Raw genomic sequence first — 14,434 nt, forward strand, 5'->3', positions numbered from 1 at the left:
CGGCCGGCGCGCAAGGTAAGTGCATGTCGGGGGCTTACACCCGCGGGAAACCCCTGACCCGAATTTCTGGGCCAATATAATTGATGCTGGACTATAAAAATAAAACCGTGTTGGATTTACTTGGAGGAGGAGGGGGGAGGGGGGAGGGGAGGAGGATGGGGGGGGAGGGGCAGTTACTTGTTGAGACCTGTTGAGAGTCTAAAGTTTAACATCAGCCATTAGTCCAATGAAAGATATCATTTTCGTACAATGGTGCAGATTTTCCTCTTCCTGCACCTGGCTGTAATGGATGGAAAATGTGGTGGAGAATATTGCACACCCATAAAGGAACCCAGCTGATTTACCATCCATAAAGGATGGAACCCAGGCAACCTATACACTCAGGTGCAGGAACAGGAAACCCTGCCTCAAAGTATTTGGTACTTTTGAACAATGTTTTATTCACCTTTTATAAACATACCTGAAAATGCCTATGGGAGACGAGTGTAAGAGTCATGAAAGTTTAAGAAAGTGTAAAGAAGAAAATACCTTAAAATATTGGTTAAATATTATGGTACAGTATGTATGTACATTTGTTTATCATTGATGCATATTCTAGTATAATATAGTTAATTTACCTGACTGACTTATTGTATTGAGAAACCCCCTCTTTTCTTGTTCCAATAGTATAGTCTGAGAGACCCCCTTTATTCTTGCTCCAATGGTATAGTCCTTAAGCTTGTCACATGATATATCCAGCCATTTTTACAGTTCAAGCACCATGAGGCTAGGAAAGGTAGAAGCTTTGATGGCTGTGGAGCAAGACAGTTTTTGACCATGTTTAAACGTGTTTTACTTTGAAATCCTGTTTGAAATGTATTACAGTAAACAGTTAAAAGACAAAGTTACGTTTTGGAACGTTTTATTTTGACACGCGTCTACTCGTTGCTAAAAGCCTCAAAGCTCAGTGGCTGCATATTGAAAACTACAGAGCGCCACTACATTAGTCAAAAACTAGCTCCCTATGAAGGAAAGGACGGAATTGTTGGCGAACGTATATACAGGAATGGTCACGGAGCCAGACGGCAATATAAGAAAGCGAAGGTACAGTGACTGTTACTTGCCTTGTTCATTCTATTCAGAAGCTAGATAAGAGCTGTGGGTAAAATGGCTGCCGCCTCATGGAGATGTGAGGGGCTTCCCCCGGCTGTACAAAGGATTGTTGGCCAAAAGAGGGAAGTAAAGCTCACCCCAAAGGCAATGGAAGAGAAGTTACATAGAAGCATAAGTGCAAGGAGGGCTAAATTAGCTCAGATAACTGGAAAAATGAAGATAATTGATTGTCTCATGGAAGATAATGCTAATATTGAGAAAGTGGAAGACATAATGCATTATGATTTCTCCAAGTTGTATGAAGAATTTACTGTACTCAATGAAGATGTATTAGCACTTTTGTCTGAAGATGAGGGAAACGCTGATCAGCACAACTGGTTTGATCTTAAATCATCTAACATTAAGGACTATGTCAAGGCCACAGAACAGTGGATGTTGAAGATTCGTCAAGATGCTGATACAGCAGAGAAAGATAAAGATGACGATGAAGTCGGACCAGATGATAGCATTTCAGAGATTTCAGCCAGACTGAGCAAAAATCGAAAAGAAGGTAGCTCTGTTATTGGGCACAGGTCAGTCGCTTCTACCACATGCTCGTCGCAGCGCATGAGAGAGGAGGTTGAGTGGGCAGCGTTGATGGCGCACGCAGCATCTTTAGTGGAGAAGCAAGCTCTTGAACGGGAAGAGGCCCAACTGCAGACCCAACTGCAGGCCCAACAGGCCCAACTGCAGGCCCAACTGAAGGCTAAGAAAGAACAGCTGGAGCTAAAAACAGCTATTGCGGTCTCAAATGCCAAGTTGAGAGTGTTTGAAGATTATGAAGGCTCACAGGATGGCATGAACGACTACTGCCAGTCAATGGTGTCACACAAAGTTGGATCCAGGGCACCTTCAAGAGTTAAAAGAGAGTCTGAAGACCATCTCCTGGCATTACAGCATGGAAGAGAGGCCTCTCCACTAACAGGAGCACATGCTGCTGCCCCAGACGTCAGACGGTTTAGACTAGACCCTGCTGATGACCACCAGAGGCCTGAAGACACAGAGAGAAGCCTATACCGAGTGATGCAACGTCAGAACGAAATTACAGAGATGCTTGTAAAACAACAGAATTTGTTTCGACTCCCTCAAAGAGACATACCAGTGTTCCAAGGCGACCCACTCAAGTATAAGCCCTTCATCAGATCCTTCGAACAAGCTATTGACTCCAAAACAGAGAGCAGCAGTGATAAGTTGTACTACCTGGGACAGTACACCAGTGGTAAACCACAAGACCTGGTCAGAAGCTGTGAACACGTGAGACTGGACCGGGGATACATAGAAGCCAGGAAGTTGCTTCAGGAACACTATGGTAATGAGCTGAAGATAGCCACTGCGTATATTGAAAAGGCTATCAAGTGGCCACAGATCAGATCAGAGGACGGGGAGGCATTGAACACATATGTTCTTTTTCTCATAGGATGTCGCAACATCATGGAAGATGTTGAATTCATGGAAGAGATGGACAATCCTATGGCTATGAGAATCATCATCTCTAAGCTTCCTTACAGGATGAGAGAACAATGGAGAGGAACAGCCTTTAAGATAATGGAGAGATGGAAAGGTAGAGCCAGGTTTGCAGACTTAGTGAATTTCATAGACAAACAGGCTAAAATTGTTATGGACCCATTGTTCGGAAACATCCAGGATGTCAGCTCAACTACTGATGGAAGAGTGAAAGCCAAGCCTGCTGAATCAAAGACTCTCAGGAAAGGTGGTTCCAAGGGAAGCAGCTTTGCAACTATTGTCACTCAAGCTGGAGAATAAAAGTCTCAGAACTCATCTCCCAAAAAGAGCAGCACAGTGACGCCTGCTAATGCCTTTCAGAAGCCATGTTTATTCTGCCAGGAGAATCACACATTGGATTTCTGCAGTGACATCAAAGCACAGCCACATAAAGACAGAATTGAATTTCTGAAGTACAATGGCCTATGTTTTGGATGTCTTTCTCAGGGGCACCTGAGTAGAAACTGTAAGCAAAGAACAACATGCAGAGAGTGCACTCGGAAACATCCCAGTCTGCTGCATATCCATAAAGAAGAACAAGTCTCTAAGAAGAGTGAAGAAAACAATACCGACGAGAAGGTTGTTTCAAGTGCTCTGGTGTCGCTAGAACAAGAGACTTGTGGATTCACTGGGGCCGGTGACAGTGATTGTATTCTTGCCATCGTACCTGTAAAGATCAAGTCTAAGAGGAGTGAGAAGTTTGTGGAGACTTACGCCTTCATGGATCCAGGTAGTTCAGCAACGTTCTGCACAGAAACATTCATGCGACAGCTGAACGTTAGAGGCAGAAGAACAGAAATCCTATTATGCACCATGGGTCATGAGAAGTCAGTGCAAAGTTACATCCTGTCAGACTTAGAAGTGTGTGGACTTGAAGAGAAGGACTTCATAGACCTGCCTAATGTTTTCACACAGAGGGAGATTCCTGTTAAAATAGGGAACTTAGTCCTGCAGAAGGATGTGGAGAGATGGCCTTACCTGGGAAAGGTGCATCTCCCATACACTGAAGCAGAAATTGGCCTATTAATTGGAACCGATGCCTACAAAACTATGAAGCCATGGCAGGTGATAAACAGCAAGGATGACGGACCCTACACCGCCAGGACAGCCCTTGGATGGGTAGTCAATGGACCAGTAAGGAGAGATGATGGCAACAAGTCGAACAAGGAGCAACGACAAAATGTCACAGTTAATCGTATCTCTATCGCAAGCATTGAAGAGCTGTTGATACAGCAGTTCAATGCAGACTTCTCAGAACGCAGCTGTGAGGAAAAGACAGAGATGCCGCAAGAAGACAATCAGTTCATGGATTTGATGACAAGGTCTACACAGTTCATTGATGGCCACTATCACATTGGTTTGCCACTGAGAAGACAGACCGCGAAGATGCCGAACAATCGCTGCATAGCAGAGCAGCGCGCCATCAGTCTAAAGAGAAAGCTGAACAAGAACCCCGACTTTCACGAAGATTACAAAGGCTTCATGAGAAACATCATAGCGAAAGGCTATGCTGTAAAAGTACCCGAGGAACAGTTGAACAGAGAAGATGGAAGGGTCTGGTACATTCCTCATCACGGTGTGTATCACCCAAAGAAGAAAAAGATCCGTGTAGTGTTTGACTGCACCGGTTCATTCAGAGGAACTTCACTGAATGACCAGCTGCTTCAAGGTCCTGATCTTACCAATACCCTCATTGGTGTCTTGACGAGGTTTAGACAAGAGCTCGTTGCCATGATGGCAGATATAGAATCAATGTTCTACCAAGTCAGAGTCCCTGATGAAGATGCTGATCTTCTGCGTTTCCTTTGGTGGCCAGATGGCGACGTTAGTCAAGCTATGGTGGAATGTAGAATGGCTGTACACTTGTTCGGAGCCACATCATCTCCCAGCTGTGCAAGCTATGCTCTCAGAAAGACTGCAGAAGATGGCAAAGGCAAGGCACCATCAGAGGCTGTGGAGACAATCTTCAGAAACTTTTACGTCGATGACTGTCTGAAGTCCGTGTCAACAGAAGACGATGCCATTGCACTGTCAAGAGACCTTAGAACTCTGTGTTTGAATGGAGGATTCCATCTGACTAAGTGGATAAGCAACAGCAGAGCAGTTCTAGCTTCTATCCCAGAAAAGGAAAGAGCCACTAAAGTCAAAGATCTGGACCTGAGCCACGATGTCCTTCCTATCGAGAGAGCTCTTGGTGTACAATGGTGCATTGAGTCAGACACATTCAACTTCAGAATAATGGTGAACGAAAGACCATCCACAAGACGAGGGATTCTCTCCGTGGTCAGTTCCATCGACGACCCTCTTGGATTCCTGGCACCACTCATTCTGCCAGTGAAGCTGATCCTACGAGAGCTGTGTAGAGACGAGAGGCTGGGATGAAGATATTCCAGAAGGTCAAGCTCAGAGATGGCTCAGATGGTTGACAGATTTGCAACAACTTTCTAGCTTCAACGTCAGCAGATGCATCAAGCCTGCGAGTTTTGGAGTTACAAAGACGGCTCAACTACATCATTTCTCGGACGCCAGTGAAGACGGCTATGGCACGGTTACTTACCTCTTGCTGACAAATCAACAGGGCCAGAAACATTGTTCCTTCCTCATGGGGAAATCCAGGGTGGCTCCGCTGAAGCAGGTCACCATCCCAAGACTGGAGTTGACGGCAGCGGTTGTTGCAGTTAAAGTTGACAAGGTGATGCGGAAAGAGTTACAGCTCCCACTAGAAGAATCTGTCTTCTGGACGGATAGCACTATGGTGCTGAAGTATATAGAGAATGAGAAGATACGCTTCAAGACCTTCGTCGCAAACAGAATCTCATCCATTAGAGAAGCTACACAACCATCTCAGTGGAGGTATGTAAACACCTCATTAAACCCAGCAAATCAAACCTCACGGGGATTGAAGGCTGAAAACTTCATGAGGAGCGAAACTTGGATACAAGGCCCAAGTTATCTGCTGGAAACAGAGAGAACATGGCCAGAAAGACCAGATATGCCAAGTCAGATTGCTGAAGACGACATCGAAGTCAAGAGATCAGTCACAGCAAATCTCATAACTACGAAAGAGAACTTTGACACAGCGAACAAGCTTGTTAACCATTTCTCAGGATGGCACCAGTTGAGGAAAGCAGTTGCATGGTTTCTAAAGCTGAAAGAGTTGCTGCTACACCTGAGCGGTAACAGAAAAAAGTATCGAGCCACTATCAGTCAGTCTGAAAGTAACCCCGATAAGCAGAGAATGCTTCTACAGCAGTATATGCACCAGCACAAGACCACATTGGGTAAGAATTCACTGACCGTGGAGGATTTGGCTAAGGCTGAGATGGAGATAGTTTGCTTCAGTCAGAGACAAAGATATCCAGAAGAAATCGAAGCTTTACAGCGAAATACTCCAATCAAGAAAGGTAGTCATATCTACAAGCTGGAGCCTACACTCCAAGATGGAGTACTGAGGAGGGCGACTAAACAAATCTGCTGTGCCAGAGGAGGCCAAGCATCCTGCTATCCTTTCTAAGGACCTCTGGGTTGCTACTCTCATTCTTCAGCATATACACCAGAGTATTGGACACAGTGGGAGGAACCACGTGCTTGCGAAGCTAAGACAAAGATACTGGATTCCAGGAGCTAATTCTGTAATAAGAAAAATACTCTCTGAATGCACTGTTTGCAGACGGTTACATGCTAGAGCTGGGGAGCAGAAAATGGCAGGCCTGCCTGAAGACCATTTGTTACTAGGCAAGCCCCCATTTATAAACGTAGGGTGGACTATTTCGGGCCTTTCGAGGTAAAACGAGGACGGAGCCTTGTCAAGAGATATGGTGTGCTTTTCACTTGTTTGACCATCAGAGCAGTTCATATTGAGGTGGCACACACGCTTGACACTGATTCCTGTATTAACGCCCTGCAGCGCTTTGTCTGTAGAAGAGGACATGTGTCCATTATGCGTTCTGATAATGGCACTAATTTTGTCAGAGCAGAGAGAGAACTACGGGAAGCTATTGAAGGTTGGAATCAGCTCAAAATACAGGAAGCCATGATGCAAACAGGAATTAAGTGGATCTTCAGTCCACCAGCTGCATCCCACCATGGAGGTGTCTGGGAAAGACAGATACGCACCGTAAGAAAACTACTCAGTTCTGTACTGAAGCTGCAAATGCTTGACGACGAGGGACTTCAAACCGTTCTGTGTGAGGTTGAAGCCATCATTAATGACCGACCGATAACTAAGACATCTGATGATCCCAATGACCTCGAAGCCCTGACCCCGAACCACCTGTTGTTGTTGAAAACACAGCCAGTCATGCCCCCGGGAGTCTTCAAAAAGGAAGATCTGTATGCACGTCATAAGTGGAGGCAAGTTAAGTATATGTCAGACCTTTCCTGGACCAGATGGACAAGAGAATACTTACCTCTGCTACAGGAGCATCAAAAATGGTCCAAAGTAAAGAGGAACTTCATTGTCGAAGACATCGTCTTAATCATGGATGATTCAGCCCCCAGAAATTCTTCGTTGATGGGAAAAATAATTAAGACCATGCCAGACTCCAGAGGCATTGTTCGTTGCGTTTGTCTGCAAACCAAGACCAGTACCCTGGAAAGACCGATCACAAAGCTCTGCCTGCTACAAGAAGCAGCGTGAAAGGTTCCCGAACAAAAAAAAGGAAGGGGACATTTATATTGTAAATATGTTGAACTAATTAGTTGATGACTCTTAAGAATGTTTGAGTAATTGCTATGCTTCATGTGCCTAGTCAATTAGGGGCCGGAATGTAAGAGTCATGAAAGTTTAAGAAAGTGTAAAGAAGAAAGAAAATACCTTAAAATATTGGTTAAATATTATGGTACAGTATGTATGTACATTTGTTTATCATTGATGCATATTCTAGTATAATAGTTAATTTACCTGACTGACTTATTGTATTGAGAAACCCCCTCTTTTCTTGTTCCAATAGTATAGTCTAAGAGACCCCTTTATTCTTGCTCCAATGATATAGTCCTTAAGCTTGTCACATGATATATCCAGCCATTTTTACAGTTCAAGCACCACGAGGCTAGGAAAGGTAGAAGCTTTGATGGCTGTGGAGCAATACAGTTTTTGACCGTGTTTAAACGTGTTTTACTTTGAAATCCTGTTTGAAATGTATTAAAGTAAACAGTGAAAAGACAAAGTTACGTTTTGGAACGTTTTATTTCGACACGCGTCTACTCGTTGCTAAAAGCCTCAAAGCTCAGTGGCTGCATATTGAAAACTACGGAGCGCCACTACAACGAGCTTACAAACACTTAAAACATTCATCTGAAATTCTCTGCTATTTCAAAAGATGTGTTACTCCATTTATTTTAAGCATGTTACAGCCTATGCTACAATAAGAGAGAGAGGACTTTCTAACAGATACATTAAGCATTTATATGCAAACATCTCATGACATAAACTCAAGACCAACAAAAAAAGATAAAACAAAAACGCTTTAAAGAATTGTTTCTTCACTTTCAGCCACTTTGTAAGGATAAATGAAGGATGAACGGTGTCCTCTGTGAACTGTCCATGACTTTTTCATGTTCACTATATCTCGCTCTCCCCTATCGCCACCTTCAATGACCTGGAAGCGCTGGGGTTTTCCCCCAGAAGCAAACTCATTGATGAACATTAAAGCATGGATTTTACCTCCTGGGTGGAAAGCAGGGGAGTGAGGCACACGAGAGTTGCCATAGAAGGTCTGGCCAATTTTAAGCTAGCCTCCCATAGGCATTTATAAAAGGTGAATAACTATTGTTCACAAGTGCCAAATACTTTGAGGCAGGGTTTCCTGTTCCTGCAACTGCGCCGGGCCTCATTAACTTTCAGCAGCTAGCTGCCCTACGGTAATTGGCATCTAGAGCAGCTGACTGGCTGCCGCCCTGCGACGATTGGCCGGCCAGGCGGCGACCTGCCAACACTCACGTAGGTTGCAGGTGGGGTGAGATTTCAGGAAGGTTTTATGGAAGGGAAGCAAGGGGAGCCCAGGGTGGCAGAGGCCCAAGCATTCATTTGTACTTACCTTACTGCTTCTGCTTCTGTAGGTTGTACTGGTTGGAGAACCACAGTCAGTAGACCATGAAAATGGCCTCAGAGTTCCAAGTGAGTGACGTGACCCCGATTTGCCTGAGGCATCCACCACACTCAGGCAGACACCTCAACAACCTGGTGTTAAAACAGCTGCAGCAGAAAGTACCACGCGGTTTTAACTCCTGTCCCGCCAACCAATAAAAATACAACAGTTTTTAAAAATACAACGGGGACAATTCCCGCGGATCCCTGGTGGAGGACCTCCTGCTGCCTGAATTCCCGTTCCCGCCTGCTGGCCAGGTAGTGGATCTGGCTGAGCGGGAGCCTGACGAAATGTATGGAAATGAGGCCCAGCCGTTAAAATCGGGCAAGCCTTGACATCGCTGCTGTTTTCAGGTGCGCTGCCTGCTTCGAAGCTCGCACACACTGATCACACCACCCACCCGACCCCCGGTAAAATCGGGGTCTGACTGTTTAGAATCCCACATTAACAATAGTCACTTGGCTGAGGTACCAGAGGGAAGCTGGTGCAATTGGGATTGTATCTCAGCAGGAGACAGCTCCTTCAAGACAGGAGTGGTAAAAATTGAGGGGGGGAGACATTTTTTTTTTCACAATAATACAGTTTCACAAATTATTATCACTGAAAATAGCTGAGACTTGTAAGGTCTCAGCTATTATACACTGCAGCTGGATGATAAAGTAATCGTTCAGTTACATAGACTGTATCAAATTACAACCCTGAATTTAAATTTGAACTGTATTGTGGCGGACATCTCTATGCAACATAAAAGTAGCTGGTATGGGTGAGGGGATTCACATGAGGGCCAGAAGCTGTGTTTTTTTCTGGCACAACATGTGTTGTGTGAAACAAGATGCCCTGTGCACAAATGCCAAGCAACAGCAAGCTGCACTGCCCTCGTGCCACATCAAGAACTTGTGGCAGCTAAAGAATGTGATCTGTAAATCAGCAACATAACGAACTATTGCCTGAACCTTACAGTAGGGGATGAAATCATTATCTGAATATGTGATGACTTATCAACTGCAAAAATAGGTCTCCTTGTAGAGCTTAAATAATTGCTGCAGTGAGGTGTGAAATTTCTATCTGTCTGTAGTCCGTTTGACATTACGTGTTTGTGTCCAACTTAAAGGGATTAATTTACACTACCTGTAGGAGAGGCAGGTCTGGCTAAACCACAAGTTAGAAAACAGTGATGTCTCGACTTGCATCTATCCCAGCCAGAAGTAAAGGAGTTAATCATTTTTATCATCATTTTGAAAGAATAGGAAAGGAAAAAATTGACAAATTTGTTAAAAATAGTATTGTATATGTACATATTTGGAAAATAATTTCTCTGGTCAACATTGTATACACATTCATAAAGATTTTCTCTGTTTGGTATTTTTACAAAAAATGTAAACACGTTCTTTTAACAGTCTTCATGAATGCAATTACAAAGTTGCAACACACAGTGGTCAAGTAACTTGCACCCTCTTACTCCTCTCATTGAATAATAACAATCATGCTATACAAATACATCATTTTTAAAATAACTTGTCGAAGTTTGGTGATGAAAAGCCATGCATGCTTCAATCGCAGTGTCCATTGAGGGCTTAAATGTTAGACGTGGCACAGTATTATTGAAAAGTGTTGGCAAACTTTTTTTATTATTTGTTTGGCAAACAGTGGGAGCGTATGACACAGTTCACTTCACAACCTGTAGTTGTGTCACAAACAAGCCATGCACATTATCACTGTGCGCAACAATGATGTAGGACTGTGCCCGAGGCGTAAAGGCTGTGCCGCTTTAACTGCATCTTTGCTTTTGAAGTATTAGCTTAAGGTTTGAATAAGTATCTATTTCACAGATTATTTGAATGTATTAATTGTGCATTGTTCAGTAAAGTGTTATTTTTCATTGCCATACAGCGAAAGATTGGCATGTACCACATACAACGGATTTAATATGGAGCTGGGAAGAGCACTCCTGCTCCTCCAGCTCCACAAAAACGTAAGTAAAAAAGTTAAACCTTACCTTCTGGGTGGAAAGCTAACCCAATCCTTTTAATGACAGCTGCTTCGGCTGCTAAGCGTTTGAAGAAACTGACTGCATCGAGCAAGCTGCGGTCATTCATTGAATTATAGAATCATAGAATAGTACAGAACAGAAGGAGGCCATTCGGCCCATCGAGTCCACGCCGCTTCTTCCGAAGAGCAATCCAGTTAGTCCCACGCCCCCCGCTATTTTCCCCATATCCATGCAATTTTTTCAAGTATTTATCCAATTTTGCAAAGAGGGCCTGAAACAGGCACCAGTCCCCCAATTTGCACATGCAAAGGGCATAACGCCTGATCCAGGCACGTCCCCTTGATGCCTACGGAGGTACCCAATATGGCAGGCATTGCATTTCCAGTGGAAGTGGACCCTTAGGCACCTGGTTTATGCCTGAAAAACAGGCACAGCACGATCCAATTTCTAGGCCAATGTGTATTTCATAGGTTACATGGTCAAGAGCAAAAACCTCCTTTGACATCACGCCGTCATTCTGTAATCTTTTGCCAGTTTTCTTTTATCTTTTCCAAGTTCTCTCCTCCTTTCTTGAAGCTGTCGGAGTTTATTGGAATATGATTTCACAAGTATCAAGAGACTTCTGGTACCTCACTCAAATGGGCATTCTTCATGTGTCTGCTCAGACACTTGAAAGAGTCATTTTAACCTGACTTTCTTGCTGAGAAACTGACAGGTTTGGATTGGCTGGCCATATTACACCCTGCCCGATTTTAGTTTCCATTAACTTCAATCTGAACCTGTCAGTTTCCTGCCAGACGGGTTAGGTTAAAATGACCCATTTCAGAAGGCTGTCCAATCCTGAAATGAATTAGAGCCAATCATAGTGCTGTTCTCATTTAACGTCTCCATATGCACACTTTTTAGCAGGGTTGACTGGACAGTGATCAGGCCCAGGAAACTTAACTGATTTCTCTCAGCTAGGGGTGAGGAGGTTAATCGTAGCATCCCAACTGTTGCCTGGCTGAGATTTTGGCATTTTTCACCGACATCTTGCTTTCTCTGGATGATAAATAATGGATTTTTCAGCCCCTGTTCAAGGGAATGCCATGGTTATTATACTACAGCAGGCAAGCATTTTACAGATTTAACAGGAGTGCATCAAAACATAATCAGTATAAGAATGAGCAGGAACAGCTGGTCCTTATTATTGAGTATAGGGTGTACTGTATTTTTTTTAAATAAATTTAAATAAAAAGGAAATTACCACGAATCCTTTTTATATTAATCAAGAGGGGAGGTGATGGTAATTTTCTGTGTGATAGTTCTGTACCTTAAAGTCACTTTTAAAAAACTACACTTGAAAAACTCGAGCAATTAAAAATTATTGTATTGGACAATCCATGTGTGATAAGTGAAAATTTACATTTAAATTTTGCTTTGCTTGTTCACTTTGTAATATGTTCTGAATGAATGTGAGTAGCTCCACATTATGTATTTGTTGGTGCCACATGCTAGACAAGTGATACTTCATTAAGTAATTAATAAACAAAGGGATTAAGTAACTGCAAACCCTCTCCTTAAACCCCTCTCCCTTGTCTCCTCCACCCTCACCTCCAGCAACAAGTGTGAGGAGCTCATGGACTTCTTTGTCTCTAAGGTTGAGACCATCCGATCAGCATCCTCTGCCACTTCCCTTCCTTCCTCTAGCCCACCGGGCCATAAATCCTCTAAGGTTCCCTCCTGGCCTAGCCATGAACTCGTACCTTTTTCCAGTTTCTTTCCAATCTCCCCTCATGCCCTCTCCGAGCTCATCCTGTCCATGAGACCCACTTCCTGCTCCCTCGACCCTAATCCCTCTAAACTGCTGACCATCCAACTTCCTTTTCTGGCTCCCATGATAGCTGACATTGTTAACATTCTCTCTCCTCGGGTACTGTCCCCCTCTCCCTCAAATCTGCTGTCATCCTTTTCCTCTCCAAAGTCCTTGAACGTGTTGTCACCTCCCAAATCCGTGCCCATCTTTCCCGGAACTCCAGGCTTGAAACCCTCCAATCAGGTTTCTGCCCCTGCCACAGTACCAAAACGGCTTTTATCAAAGTCACAAATGACATCCTATTTGACTGTGACAAAGATAAACTATCCCTCGTCATCCTTCTCAACCTGTCTGCAGGCTTTTTACATGGTCGACCACTCCATCATCCTCCTCCAACACCTCTCCACCATCATCCAGCTGGGTGGGACTCCATTCACCTGGTTACATTCTTATCCATCTAATCGTAACCAGAGAATCACCTGCAATGGCTTCTCTTCCCACTCCCGCATCATTACCTCTGGTGTCCCCCAAGAAGCTATCCTTTGTCCCCTCCTATTTCACATCTGCATGCTGCCCCTTGGTGACATCATCCAAAAGCATAGTGTTAGTTTCCATATGTACACTGATGACACCCAGCTGTACCTCACCACCACTTCTTTCGACCCCTCCACTTATCTCTAAATTGTCAGACTGCTTGTCTGACATCCAGTACTGGATAAGCAGAAATTTCCTCCAATTAAAAGGGTGAAAGGGTGGCTAAAGTGAATGTTGGTCCCTTAGAGGACGAGACAGGGAAATTAGTGGTGGGGAACATGGAGATGGTAAAAATGCTGAACAAATATTTTGTATCAGTCTTTACAGTAGAGGACACTAAAAATATCCCAACACTGGACAAACAGGGGGCTATGGGGGGGAGGAGCTAAATACGATTAAAATCACTAAGGAGGTGGTACTCGGTAAGATAATGGGACTAAAGGCGGATAAATCCCCTGGACCTGATGGCTTACATCCTAGGGTCTTGAGAGAAGTAGCGGTAGGGATTGCGGATGCATTAGTGGTAATTTTCCAAAACTCCCTGGATTCAGGAAAGGTCCCAGCAGATTGGAAAACTGCTAATGTAACACCCTTATTTAAAAAGGGAAGTAGACAAAAGGCTGGAAACTATAGACCAGTTAGCCTAACATCTGTGGTTGGTAAAATGTTGGAGTCCATTATTAAGGAAGCAGTAACAGGACATTTGGATAAGCATAATTTAATCGGACAGAGTCAGCATGGTTTTATGAAGGGGAAGTCATGTTTGACAAATTTGCTCGAATTCTTTGAGGACGTAACAAACAGGGTGGATAAAGGGGAACCAGTGGATGTGGTGTATTTGGACTTCCAAAAGGACATAGACAGGCTAAGTGAGTGGGCAGAAATTTGGCAGATGGAATATAATGTTGGAAAGTGTGAGGTTATGCACTTTGGCAGAAAAAATCAAAGAGCAAGCTATTATCTAAATGGAGAGAAACTGCAAAGTGCTACAGTACAAAGGGATCTGGGGGTCCTGGTGCATGAAACACAGGTTAGTATGCAGGTACAGCAGGTGATCAGGAAGGCCAATGGAATCTTGGCTTTTATTGCAAGGGGGATGGAGTTTAAAAGCAGGGAAGTCTTGCTTCAGTTATACAGGGTACTGGTGAGGCCACACCTGGAATACTGCATACAGTTTTGGTTTCCATATTTAAGAAAAGATATACTTGCTCTCGAGGCAGTTCCGAGATGGTTCACTCGGTTGATTCCAGAGATGAGGGAGTTGACTTATGAGGAAAGGTTGAGTAGGTTGGGCCTCTACTCATTGGAATTCAGAAGAATGAGAGGCGATCTTATCGATTGTGAGGGGGCTTGATCGGGTGGATGCGGTGAGGACGTTTCCACTGATGGGTG

This window comes from Somniosus microcephalus, chromosome 2 (assembly GCF_052327205.1).
Source record: "Somniosus microcephalus isolate GS21.2 chromosome 2, FLI_Smic_1.0, whole genome shotgun sequence".
Classification (NCBI taxonomy): Eukaryota; Metazoa; Chordata; class Chondrichthyes; order Squaliformes; family Somniosidae; genus Somniosus; species Somniosus microcephalus.